Raw genomic sequence first — 14,808 nt, forward strand, 5'->3', positions numbered from 1 at the left:
TCCCAAAAGATAATCCTGTCGTTTCCATGGAAACGTTACACGATTTAGAAGGAAATGTCTTAGAACACATAGTACTCGTATTTCATAGCGACGCAATTTCCGTTTGAATTCGTCAATGTGTGGGAGTGAGGGATGCAGTAAAGAAGGATTAGTGGATCGGAAATGAGATTGTCGTATCCCAAAAGAAATTCTGTCGTTTCCATAGAAACGTTACTCGATTTAGAAAGAAATGTCTTAGAACACATAGTATTTCATAGCGACGCAATTTCCGTGTGAATTCGTCAATGTGTGGGAGTGAGGGATGCAGTAAAGAAGGATTAGTGGATCGGAAATGAGATTGTCGTATCCCAAAAGAAAATCCTGTCGTTTCCATAGAAACGTTACTCGATTTAGAAAGATATGTCTTAGAACACATAGTATTTCATAGCGACGCAATTTCCGTGTGAATTCGTCAATGTTTGGGAGTGAGGGATGCGGGTAGAAATGGATTAGTGGATCGGAAATGTGATTGTCGTAACCCAAAAGAAAATCCTGTCGTTTCCATAGAAACGTTACTCGATTTAGAAGGAAATGTCTTAGAACACATAGTACTCGTATTTCATAGCGACGGAGTTTCCGTGTGAATTCGTCAATGTTTGGGAGTGAGGGATGCAGTAACGAAGGATTAGTGGATCGGAAATGAGATTGTCGTATCCCAAAAGAAAATCCTTTCGTTCCCATAGAAACGTTACTCGATTTAGAGGGAAATGTCCTAGTTCACATAGTACTCGTATTTTATAGCGAAGCAATTTCCGTGTGAATTCGTCAATGTTTGGGAGTGAGGGATGCAGTAAAGAAGGATTAGTGGATCGGAAATGAGATTGTCGTATCACAAAAGAAAATCCTGTCGTTTCCATAGAAACGTTACTCGATTTAGAAGGAAATGTCTTAGAACACATAGTACTCGTATTTCATAGCGACGGAATTTCCGTGTGAATTCGTCAATGTTTGGGAGTGAGGGATGCAGTAAAGAAGGATTAGTGGATCGGAAATGAGATTGTCGTATCACAAAAGAAAATCCTGTCGTTTCCATAGAAACGTTACTCGATTTAGAAGGAAATGTCTTGGAACACATAGTACTCGTATTTCATAGGGACGCAATTTCCGTGTTAATTCGTCAATGTGTGGGAGAGAGGGATGCAGTAAAGAAGGATTAGTGGATCGGAAATGAGATTGTCGTATCCCAAAAGAAAATCCTGTCGTTTCCATAGAAACGTTACTCGATTTAGAAGGAAATGTCTTAGAACACACAGTACTCGTATTTCATAGCGACGGAATTTCCGTGTGAATTCGTCAATGTTTGGGAGTGAGGGATGCAGTAAAGAAGGATTAGTGGATCGGAAATGAGATTGTCGTATCCCAAAAGCAAATCCTGTCGTTTCCATAGAAACGTTACTCGATTTAGAAGGAAATGTCTTAGAACACATTGTACTCGTATTTCATAGCGACGCAATTTCCGTGTGAATTCGTCAATGTTTGGGAGTGAGGGATGCAGTAAAGAAGGATTAGTGGATCTGAAATGTGATTGTCGTATCCCAAAAGAAAATCCTGTCGTTTCCATAGAAACGTTACTCGATTTAGGAGGAAATGTCTTAGAACACATAGTATTTCATAGCGGCGCAATTTCCGTGTGAATTCGTCAATGTTTGGGAGTGAGGGATGCAGTAAAGAAGGATTAGTGGATCGGAAATGAGATTGTCGTATCCCAAAAAAAAAGTCCTGTCGTTTCCATAGAAACGTTACTTGATTTAGAAGGAGAAGTCATAGAACCCATAGTAATTCATAGCGACGCAATTTAAGTGTGAATTCGTCAATGTGTGGGAGTGAGGGATGCAGTAAAGAAGGATTAGCGGATCGGAAATGTGATTGTCGTATCCCAAAAGAAAATCCTGTCGTTTCCACAGAAACGTTACTCGATTTAGAAGGAAATGTCTTAGAACACATAGTACTCGTATTTCATAGCGACGCAATTTCCGTGTGAATTCGTCAATGTGTGGGAGTGAGGGCTGCAGTAAAGAAGGATTAGTGGATCGGAAGTGAGATTGTCGTATCCCAAAAGAAAATTCTGTCGTTTCCATTGAAACGTTACTCGATTTAGAAAGAAATGTCTTAGAACACATAGTATTTCATAGCGACGCAATTTCCGTGTGAATTCGTCAATGTTTGGGAGTGAGGGATGCAGGTAAAGATGGATTAGTGGATCGGAAATGTGATTGTCGTATCCCAAAAGAAAATCCTGTCGTTTCCATAGAAACGTTACTCGATTTAGAAGGAAATGTCTTAGAACACATAGTACTCGTATATCATAGCGACGGAATTTCCGTGTGAATTCGTCAATGTTTGGGAGTGAGGGATGCAGTAACGAAGGATTAGTGGATCGGAAATGAGATTGTCGTATCCCAAAAGAAAATCCTGTCGTTCCCATAGAAACGTTACTCGATTTAGAGGGAAATGTCCTAGTTCACATAGTACTCGTATTTCATAGCGTCGCAATTTCCGTGTGAACACGTCAATGTGTGGGAGTGAGTGTTGCAGTAAAGAAGGATTAGTGGATCGGAAATGAGATTGTCGTATCCCAAAAGAAAATTCTGTAGTTTCCATAGAAACGTTACTCGTTTTAGAAAGAAATGTCTTAGAACACGTAGTATTTCATAGCGACGCAATTTCCGTGTGAATTCGTCAATGTTTGGGAGTGAGGGATGCGGGTAAAGATGGATTAGTGGATCGGAAATGTGATTGTCGTGTCCCAAAAGAAAATCCTGTCGTTTCCATAGAAACGTTACACGATTTAGAAGGAAATGTCTTAGAACACATAGTACTCGTATTTCATAGTGACGCAATTTCCGTTTGAATTCGTCAATGTGTGGGAGTGAGGGATGCAGTAAAGAAGGATTAGTGGATCGGAAATGAGATTGTCGTATCCCAAAAGAAATTCTGTCGTTTCCATAGAAACGTTACTCGATTTAGAAAGAAATGTCTTAGAACACATAGTATTTCATAGCGACGCAATTTCCGTGTGAATTCGTCAATGTTTGGGAGTGAGGGATGCGGGTAAAGATGGATTAGTGGATCGGAAATGTGATTGTCGTATCCCAAAAGAAAATCCTGTCGTTTCCATAGAAACGTTACTCGATTTAGAAGGAAATGTCTTAGAACACATAGTACTCGTATTTCATAGCGACGGAATTTCCGTGTGAATTCGTCAATGTTTGGGAGTGAGGGATGCAGTAACGAATTATTAGTGGATCGGAAATGAGATTGTCGTATCCCAAAAGAAAATCCTGTCGTTTCCATAGAAACGTTACTCGATTTAGAAGGAAATGTCTTAGAACACATAGTTCTCGTATTTCATAGCGACGCAATTTCCGTGTGAATTCGTCAATGTGTGGGAGTGAGGGATGCAGTAAAGAAGGATTAGTGGATCGGAAATGAGATTGTCGTATCCCAAAAGAAAATTCTGTCGTTTCCATAGAAACGTTACTCGATTTAGAAAGATATGTCTTAGAACACATAGTATTTCATAGCGACGCAATTTCCGTGTGAATTCGTCAATGTTTGGGAGTGAGGGATGCGGGTAAAAATGGATTAGTGGATCGGAAATGTGATTGTCGTAACCCAAAAGAAAATCCTGTCGTTTCCATAGAAACGTTACTCGATTTAGAAGGAAATGTCTTAGAACACATAGTACTCGTATTTCATAGCGACGGAGTTTCCGTGTGAATTCGTCAATGTTTGGGAGTGAGGGATGCAGTAACGAAGGATTAGTGGATCGGAAATGAGATTGTCGTATCCCAAAAGAAAATCCTGTCGTTCCCATAGAAACGTTACTCGATTTAGAGGGAAATGTCCTAGTTCACATAGTACTCGTATTTCATAGCGAAGCAATTTCCGTGTGAACACGTCAATGTGTGGGAGTGAGTGTTGCAGTAAAGAAGGATTAGTGGATCGGAAATGAGATTGTCGTATCCCAAAAGAAATTTCTGTCGTTTCCATAGAAACGTTACTCGTTTTAGAAGGAAATGTCTTAGAACACATAGTACTCGTATTTCATAGCGACGCAATTTCCGTGTGAATTCGTCAAAGTGTGGGAGTGAGGGATGCAGTAATTAGGATTAGTGGATCGGAAATGTGATTGTCGTAACCCAAAAGAAACTCCTGTCGTTTCCATAGAAACGTTACTCGATTTAGAAGGAAATGTCTTAGAACACATAGTACTCGTATTTCATAGCGACGGAGTTTCCGTGTGAATTCGTCAATGTTTTGAGTGAGGGATGCAGTAAAGAAGGATTAGTGGATCGGAAATGAGATTGTTGTATCCCAAAAGAAAATCCTGTCGTTTCCATAGAAACGTTACTCGATTTAGAAGGAAATGTCTTAGAACACATAGTACTCGTATTTCATAGCGACGGAATTTCCGTGTGTATTCGTCAATGTTTGGGAGTGAGGGATGCAGTAAAGAAGGATTAGTGGATCGGAAATGAGATTGTCGTATCACGAAAGAAAATCCTGTCGTTTCCATAGAAACGTTACTCGATTTAGAAGGAAATGTCTTAGAACACATAGTACTCGTATTTCATAGGGACGCAATTTCCGTGTGAATTCGTCAATGTGTGGGAGTGAGGGATGCAGTAAAGAAGGATTAGTGGATTGGAAATGAGATTGTCGTATCCGAAAAGAAAATCCTGTCGTTTCCATAGAAACGTTACTCGATTTAGAAGGAAATGTCTTAGAACACACAGTACTCGTATTTCATAGCGACGGAATTTCCGTGTGAATTCGTCAATGTTTGGGAGTGAGGGATGCAGTAAAGAAGGATTAGTGGATCGGAAATTAGATTGTCGTATCCCAAAAGAAAATCCTGTCGTTTCCATAGAAACGTTACTCGATTTAGAAGGAAATGTCTTAGAACACATAGTACTCGTATTTCATAGCGACGCAATTTCCGTGTGAATTCGTCAATGTTTGGGAGTGAGGGATGCAGTAAAGAAGGATTAGTGCATCTGAAATGTGATTGTCGTATCCCAAAAGAAAATCCTGTCGTTTCCATAGAAACGTTACTCGATTTAGGAGGAAATGTCTTAGAACACATAGTATTTCATAGCGGCGCAATTTCCGTGTGAATTCGTCAATGTTTGGGAGTGAGGGATGCAGTAAAGAAGGATTAGTGGATCGGAAATGAGATTGTCGTATCCCAAAAAAAAGTCCTGTCGTTTCCATAGAAACGTTACTTGATTTAGAAGGAGAAGTCATAGAACCCATAGTAATTCATAGCGACGCAATTTCCGTGTGAATTCGTCAATGTGTGGGAGTGAGGGATGCAGTAAAGAAGGATTAGCGGATCGGAAATGTGATTGTCGTATCCCAAAAGAAAATCCTGTCGTTTCCACAGAAACGTTACTCGATTTAGAAGGAAATGTCTTAGAACACATAGTACTCGTATTTCATAGCGACGGAATTTCCGTGTGAATTCGTCAATGTTTGGGAGTGAGGGATGCAGTAAAGAAGGATTAGTGGATCGGAAATGAGATTGTCGTATCCCAAAAGAAATTCCTGTCGTTTCCATAGAAACGTTACTCGATTTAGAAGGAAATGTCTTAGAACACATAGTACTCGTATTTCATAGCGACGGAATTTCCGTGTGATTCGTCAATGTTTGTGAGTGAGGTATGCAGTAAAGAAGGATTAGTGGATCGGAAATGAGATTGTCGTATCCCAAAAGAAAATCCTGTCGTTTCCATAGAAACGTTACTCGATTTAGAAGGAAATGTCTTAGAACACATAGTACTCGTATTTCATAGCGACGGAATTTCCGTGTGAATTCGTCAATGTTTGGGAGTGAGGGATGCAGTAACGAAGGATTAGTGGATCGGAAATGAGATTGTCGTATCCCAAAAGAAAATCCTGTCGTTCCCATAGAAACGTTACTCGATTTAGAGGGAAATGTCCTAGTTCACATAGTACTCGTATTTCATAGCGACGCAATTTCCGTGTGAACACGTCAATGTGTGGGAGTGAGTGTTGCAGTAAAGAAGGATTAGTGGATCGGAAATGAGATTGTCGTATCCCAAAAGAAAATTCTGTCGTTTCCATAGAAACGTTACTCGTTTTAGAAAGAAATGTCTTAGAACACGTAGTATTTCATAGCGACGCAATTTCCGTGTGAATTCGTCAATGTTTGGGAGTGAGGGATGCGGGTAAAGATGGATTAGTGGATCGGAAATGTGATTGTCGTGTCCCAAAAGAAAATCCTGTCGTTTCCATAGAAACGTTACTCGATTTAGAAGGAAATGTCTTAGAACACATATTCTCGTATTTCATAGCGACGCAATTTTGGTGTGAATTCGTCAATGTGTGGGAGTGAGGGATGCAGTAAAGAAGGATTAGTGGATCGGAAATGAGATTGTCGTATCCCAAAAGAAAATTCTGTCGTTTCCATAGAAACGTTACTCGTTTTAGAAAGAAATGTCTTAGAACACATAGTATTTCATAGCGACGCAATTTCCGGGTGAATTCGTCAATGATTGGGAGTGAGGGATGCGGGTAAAGATGGATTAGTGGATCGGAAATGTGATTGTCGTAACCCAAAAGAAAATCCTGTCGTTTCCATAGAAACGTTACTCGATTTAGAAGGAAATGTCTTAGAACACATAGTACTCGTATTTTATAGCGACGGAGTCTCCGTGTGAATTCGTCAATGTTTGGGAGTGAGGGATGCAGTAAAGAAGGATTAGTGGATCGGAAATGTGATTGTCGTAACCCAAAAGAAAATCCTGTCGTTTCCATAGAAACGTTACTCGATTTAGAAGGAAATGTCTTAGAACATATAGTACTCGTGTTTCATAGCGACGGAATTTCCGTGTGAATTCGTCAATGTTTGGGAGTGAGGGATGCAGTAAAGAAGGATTAGTGGATCGGAAATGTGATTGTCGTATCCAAAAAGAAAATCCTGTCGTTTCCATAGAAACGTTACTCGATTTAGAAGGAAATGTCTTAGAACACATAGTACTCGTATTTCATGGCGACGCAATTTCCGTGTGAATTCGTCAATGTGTGGGAGTGAGGGATGCAGTAAAGAAGGATTAGTGGATCGGAAATGAGATTGTCGTATCCCAAAAGAAAATCCTGTCGTTTCCATAGAATCGTTACTCGATTTAGAAGGAAATGACTTAGAACACATAGTATATCATAGCGACGCAATTTCCGTGTGAATTCGTCAATGTTTGGGAGTGAGGGATGCAGTAAAGAAGGATTAGTGGATCGGAAATGTGATTGTCGTATCCCAAAGGAAAATCCTGTCATTTCCATAGAAACGCTACTTGATTTAGAAGCAGAAGTCATAGAACCCATAGTAATTCATAGCGACACAATTTCCGTGTGAATTCGTGAATGTGTGGGAGTGAGGGATGCAGTAAAGAAGGGTTAGTGGATCGGAAATGAGATTGTTGTATCCCAAAAGAAAATCCTGTCGTTTCCATAGAAACGTTACTCGATTTAGAAGGAAATGCATTAGAACACATAGTACTCGTATTTCATAGCGACGCAATTTCCGTGTGAATTCGTCAATGTGTGGGAGTGAGGGATGCAGTAAAGAAGGATTAGTGGATCGGAAATGTGATTGTCGTATCCCAAAAGAAAATCCTGTCGTTTCCATAGAAACGTTACTTGATTTAGAAGGAGAAGTCATAGAACCCATAGTAATTCATAGCGACGCAATTTCCGTGTGAATTCGTCAATGTGTGGGAGTGAGGGATGCTGTAAAGAAGGATTAGTGGATCGGAAATGTGATTGTCGTATCCCAAAAGAAAATCCTGTCGTTTCCATAGAAACGTTACTCGATTTAGAAGGAAATGTCTTAGAACACATAGTACTCGTATTTCATAGCGACGGAATTTCCGTGTGAATTCGTCAATGTTTGGGAGTGAGGGATGCAGTAAAGAAGGATTAGTGGATCGGAAATGAGATTGTCGTATCCCAAAAGAAAATCCTGTCGTTTCCATAGAAAAGTTACTCGATTTAGAAGGAAATGTCTTAGAACACATAGTTCTCGTATTTCATAGCGACGCAATTTCCGTGTGAATTCGTCAATGTGTGGGAGTGAGGGATGCAGTAAAGAAGGATTAGTGGATCGGAAATAAGATTGTCGTATCCCAAAAGAAAATTCTGTCGTTTCCATAGAAACGTTACTCGATTTAGAAGGAAATGTCTTAGAACACATAGTACTCGTATATCATAGCGACGGAATTTCCGTGTGAATTCGTCAATGTTTGGGAGTGAGGGATGCAGTAACGAAGGATTAGAGGATCGGAAATGAGATTGTCGTATCCCAAAAGAAAATCCTGTCGTTCCCATAGAAACGTTACTCGATTTAGAGGGAAATGTCCTAGTTCACATAGTACTCGTATTTCATAGCGTCGCAATTTCCGTGTGAACACGTCAATGTGTGGGAGTGAGTGTTGCAGTAAAGAAGGATTAGTGGATCGGAAATGAGATTGTCGTATCCCAAAAGAAAATTCTGTCGTTTCCATAGAAACGTTACTCGTTTTAGAAAGAAATGTCTTAGAACACGTAGTATTTCATAGCGACGCAATTTCCGTGTGAATTCGTCAATGTTTGGGAGTGAGGGATGCGGGTAAAGATGGATTAGTGGATCGGAAATGTGATTGTCGTGTCCCAAAAGAAAATCCTGTCGTTTCCATAGAAACGTTACACGATTTAGAAGGAAATGTCTTAGAACACATAGTACTCGTATTTCATAGCGACGCAATTTCCGTTTGAATTCGTCAATGTGTGGGAGTGAGGGATGCAGTAAAGAAGGATTAGTGGATCGGAAATGAGATTGTCGTATCCCAAAAGAAATTCTGTCGTTTCCATAGAAACGTTACTCGTTTTAGAAAGAAATGTCTTAGAACACATAGTATTTCATAGCGACGCAATTTCCGTGTGAATTCGTCAATGTTTGGGAGTGAGGGATGCGGGTAAAGATGGATTAGTGGATCGGAAATGTGATTGTCGTAACCCAAAAGAAAATCCTGTCGTTTCCATAGAAACGTTACTCGATTTAGAAGGAAATGTCTTAGAACACATAGTACTCGTATTTTATAGCGACGGAGTCTCCGTGTGAATTCGTCAATGTTTGGGAGTGAGGGATGCAGTAAAGAAGGATTAGTGGATCGGAAATGAGATTGTTGTATCCCAAAAGAAAATCCTGTCGTTTCCATAGAAACGTTACTCGATTTAGAAGGAAATGTCTTAGAACACATAGTACTCGTATTTCATAGCGACGGAATTTCCGTGTGTATTCGTCAATGTTTGGGAGTGAGGGATGCAGTAAAGAAGGATTAGTGGATCGGAAATGAGATTGTCGTATCACGAAAGAAAATCCTGTCGTTTCCATAGAAACGTTACTCGATTTAGAAGGAAATGTCTTAGAACACATAGTACTCGTATTTCATAGGGACGCAATTTCCGTGTGAATTCGTCAATGTGTGGGAGTGAGGGATGCAGTAAAGAAGGATTAGTGGATTGGAAATGAGATTGTCGTATCCGAAAAGAAAATCCTGTCGTTTCCATAGAAACGTTACTCGATTTAGAAGGAAATGTCTTAGAACACACAGTACTCGTATTTCATAGCGACGGAATTTCCGTGTGAATTCGTCAATGTTTGGGAGTGAGGGATGCAGTAAAGAAGGATTAGTGGATCGGAAATTAGATTGTCGTATCCCAAAAGCAAATCCTGTCGTTTCCATAGAAACGTTACTCGATTTAGAAGGAAATGTCTTAGAACACATAGTACTCGTATTTCATAGCGACGCAATTTCCGTGTGAATTCGTCAATGTTTGGGAGTGAGGGATGCAGTAAAGAAGGATTAGTGCATCTGAAATGTGATTGTCGTATCCCAAAAGAAAATCCTGTCGTTTCCATAGAAACGTTACTCGATTTAGGAGGAAATGTCTTAGAACACATAGTATTTCATAGCGGCGCAATTTCCGTGTGAATTCGTCAATGTTAGGGAGTGAGGGATGCAGTAAAGAAGGATTAGTGGATCGGAAATGAGATTGTCGTATCCCAAAAAAAAGTCCTGTCGTTTCCATAGAAACGTTACTTGATTTAGAAGGAGAAGTCATAGAACCCATAGTAATTCATAGCGACGCAATTTCCGTGTGAATTCGTCAATGTGTGGGAGTGAGGGATGCAGTAAAGAAGGATTAGCGGATCGGAAATGTGATTGTCGTATCCCAAAAGAAAATCCTGTCGTTTCCACAGAAACGTTACTCGATTTAGAAGGAAATGTCTTAGAACACATAGTACTCGTATTTCATAGCGACGGAATTTCCGTGTGAATTCGTCAATGTTTGGGAGTGAGGGATGCAGTAAAGAAGGATTAGTGGATCGGAAATGAGATTGTCGTATCCCAAAAGAAATTCCTGTCGTTTCCATAGAAACGTTACTCGATTTAGAAGGAAATGTCTTAGAACACATAGTACTCGTATTTCATAGCGACGGAATTTCCGTGTGATTCGTCAATGTTTGTGAGTGAGGTATGCAGTAAAGAAGGATTAGTGGATCGGAAATGAGATTGTCGTATCCCAAAAGAAAATCCTGTCGTTTCCATAGAAACGTTACTCGATTTAGAAGGAAATGTCTTAGAACACATAGTACTCGTATTTCATAGCGACGGAATTTCCGTGTGAATTCGTCAATGTTTGGGAGTGAGGGATGCAGTAACGAAGGATTAGTGGATCGGAAATGAGATTGTCGTATCCCAAAAGAAAATCCTGTCGTTCCCATAGAAACGTTACTCGATTTAGAGGGAAATGTCCTAGTTCACATAGTACTCGTATTTCATAGCGACGCAATTTCCGTGTGAACACGTCAATGTGTGGGAGTGAGTGTTGCAGTAAAGAAGGATTAGTGGATCGGAAATGAGATTGTCGTATCCCAAAAGAAAATTCTGTCGTTTCCATAGAAACGTTACTCGTTTTAGAAAGAAATGTCTTAGAACACGTAGTATTTCATAGCGACGCAATTTCCGTGTGAATTCGTCAATGTTTGGGAGTGAGGGATGCGGGTAAAGATGGATTAGTGGATCGGAAATGTGATTGTCGTGTCCCAAAAGAAAATCCTGTCGTTTCCATAGAAACGTTACTCGATTTAGAAGGAAATGTCTTAGAACACATATTCTCGTATTTCATAGCGACGCAATTTTGGTGTGAATTCGTCAATGTGTGGGAGTGAGGGATGCAGTAAAGAAGGATTAGTGGATCGGAAATGAGATTGTCGTATCCCAAAAGAAAATTCTGTCGTTTCCATAGAAACGTTACTCGTTTTAGAAAGAAATGTCTTAGAACACATAGTATTTCATAGCGACGCAATTTCCGGGTGAATTCGTCAATGATTGGGAGTGAGGGATGCGGGTAAAGATGGATTAGTGGATCGGAAATGTGATTGTCGTAACCCAAAAGAAAATCCTGTCGTTTCCATAGAAACGTTACTCGATTTAGAAGGAAATGTCTTAGAACACATAGTACTCGTATTTTATAGCGACGGAGTCTCCGTGTGAATTCGTCAATGTTTGGGAGTGAGGGATGCAGTAAAGAAGGATTAGTGGATCGGAAATGTGATTGTCGTAACCCAAAAGAAAATCCTGTCGTTTCCATAGAAACGTTACTCGATTTAGAAGGAAATGTCTTAGAACATATAGTACTCGTGTTTCATAGCGACGGAATTTCCGTGTGAATTCGTCAATGTTTGGGAGTGAGGGATGCAGTAAAGAAGGATTAGTGGATCGGAAATGTGATTGTCGTATCCAAAAAGAAAATCCTGTCGTTTCCATAGAAACGTTACTCGATTTAGAAGGAAATGTCTTAGAACACATAGTACTCGTATTTCATGGCGACGCAATTTCCGTGTGAATTCGTCAATGTGTGGGAGTGAGGGATGCAGTAAAGAAGGATTAGTGGATCGGAAATGAGATTGTCGTATCCCAAAAGAAAATCCTGTCGTTTCCATAGAATCGTTACTCGATTTAGAAGGAAATGACTTAGAACACATAGTATATCATAGCGACGCAATTTCCGTGTGAATTCGTCAATGTTTGGGAGTGAGGGATGCAGTAAAGAAGGATTAGTGGATCGGAAATGTGATTGTCGTATCCCAAAGGAAAATCCTGTCATTTCCATAGAAACGCTACTTGATTTAGAAGCAGAAGTCATAGAACCCATAGTAATTCATAGCGACACAATTTCCGTGTGAATTCGTGAATGTGTGGGAGTGAGGGATGCAGTAAAGAAGGGTTAGTGGATCGGAAATGAGATTGTTGTATCCCAAAAGAAAATCCTGTCGTTTCCATAGAAACGTTACTCGATTTAGAAGGAAATGCATTAGAACACATAGTACTCGTATTTCATAGCGACGCAATTTCCGTGTGAATTCGTCAATGTGTGGGAGTGAGGGATGCAGTAAAGAAGGATTAGTGGATCGGAAATGTGATTGTCGTATCCCAAAAGAAAATCCTGTCGTTTCCATAGAAACGTTACTTGATTTAGAAGGAGAAGTCATAGAACCCATAGTAATTCATAGCGACGCAATTTCCGTGTGAATTCGTCAATGTGTGGGAGTGAGGGATGCTGTAAAGAAGGATTAGTGGATCGGAAATGTGATTGTCGTATCCCAAAAGAAAATCCTGTCGTTTCCATAGAAACGTTACTCGATTTAGAAGGAAATGTCTTAGAACACATAGTACTCGTATTTCATAGCGACGGAATTTCCGTGTGAATTCGTCAATGTTTGGGAGTGAGGGATGCAGTAAAGAAGGATTAGTGGATCGGAAATGAGATTGTCGTATCCCAAAAGAAAATCCTGTCGTTTCCATAGAAAAGTTACTCGATTTAGAAGGAAATGTCTTAGAACACATAGTTCTCGTATTTCATAGCGACGCAATTTCCGTGTGAATTCGTCAATGTGTGGGAGTGAGGGATGCAGTAAAGAAGGATTAGTGGATCGGAAATAAGATTGTCGTATCCCAAAAGAAAATTCTGTCGTTTCCATAGAAACGTTACTCGATTTAGAAGGAAATGTCTTAGAACACATAGTACTCGTATATCATAGCGACGGAATTTCCGTGTGAATTCGTCAATGTTTGGGAGTGAGGGATGCAGTAACGAAGGATTAGTGGATCGGAAATGAGATTGTCGTATCCCAAAAGAAAATCCTGTCGTTCCCATAGAAACGTTACTCGATTTAGAGGGAAATGTCCTAGTTCACATAGTACTCGTATTTCATAGCGTCGCAATTTCCGTGTGAACACGTCAATGTGTGGGAGTGAGTGTTGCAGTAAAGAAGGATTAGTGGATCGGAAATGAGATTGTCGTATCCCAAAAGAAAATTCTGTCGTTTCCATAGAAACGTTACTCGTTTTAGAAAGAAATGTCTTAGAACACGTAGTATTTCATAGCGACGCAATTTCCGTGTGAATTCGTCAATGTTTGGGAGTGAGGGATGCGGGTAAAGATGGATTAGTGGATCGGAAATGTGATTGTCGTGTCCCAAAAGAAAATCCTGTCGTTTCCATAGAAACGTTACACGATTTAGAAGGAAATGTCTTAGAACACATAGTACTCGTATTTCATAGCGACGCAATTTCCGTTTGAATTCGTCAATGTGTGGGAGTGAGGGATGCAGTAAAGAAGGATTAGTGGATCGGAAATGAGATTGTCGTATCCCAAAAGAAATTCTGTCGTTTCCATAGAAACGTTACTCGTTTTAGAAAGAAATGTCTTAGAACACATAGTATTTCATAGCGACGCAATTTCCGTGTGAATTCGTCAATGTTTGGGAGTGAGGGATGCGGGTAAAGATGGATTAGTGGATCGGAAATGTGATTGTCGTAACCCAAAAGAAAATCCTGTCGTTTCCATAGAAACGTTACTCGATTTAGAAGGAAATGTCTTAGAACACATAGTACTCGTATTTTATAGCGACGGAGTCTCCGTGTGAATTCGTCAATGTTTGGGAGTGAGGGATGCAGTAAAGAAGGATTAGTGGATCGGAAATGTGATTGTCGTAACCCAAAAGAAAATCCTGTCGTTTCCATAGAAACGTTACTCGATTTAGAAGGAAATGTCTTAGAACATGTAGTACTCGTATTTCATAGCGACGGAATTTCCGTGTGAATTCGTCAATGTTTGGGAGTGAGGGATGCAGTAAATAAGGATTAGTGGATCGGAAATGTGATTGTCGTATCCCCAAAGAAAATCCTGTCGCTTCCATAGAAACGTTACTCGATTTAGAAGGAAATGTCTTAGAACACATAGTACTCGTATTTCATAGGGACGCAATTTCCGTGTGAACTCGTCAATGTGTGGGAGTGAGGGATGCAGTAAAGAAGGATTAGTGGATCGGAAATGTGATTGTCGTATCCAAAGAGAAGATCCTGTCGTTTCCATAGAAACGTTACTCGATTTAGAAGGAAATGTCTTAGAACACATAGTACTCGTATTTCATGGCGACGCAATTTCCGTGTGAGTTCGTCAATGTGTGGGAGTGAGGGATGCAGTAAAGAAGGATTAGTGGATCGGAAATGAGATTGTCGTATCCCAAAATAAAATCCTGTCGTTTCCATAGAAACGTTACTCGATTTAGGAGGAACTGTCTTAGAACACATAGTATATCATAGCGACGCAATTTCCGTGTGAATTCGTCAATGTTTGGGAGTGGGGGATGCAGTAAAGAAGGATTAGTGGATCGAAAATGAGATTGTCGTATCCCAA

Source organism: Schistocerca serialis, chromosome 6, assembly GCF_023864345.2.
Source record: "Schistocerca serialis cubense isolate TAMUIC-IGC-003099 chromosome 6, iqSchSeri2.2, whole genome shotgun sequence".
Taxonomy (NCBI): Eukaryota; Metazoa; Arthropoda; class Insecta; order Orthoptera; family Acrididae; genus Schistocerca; species Schistocerca serialis.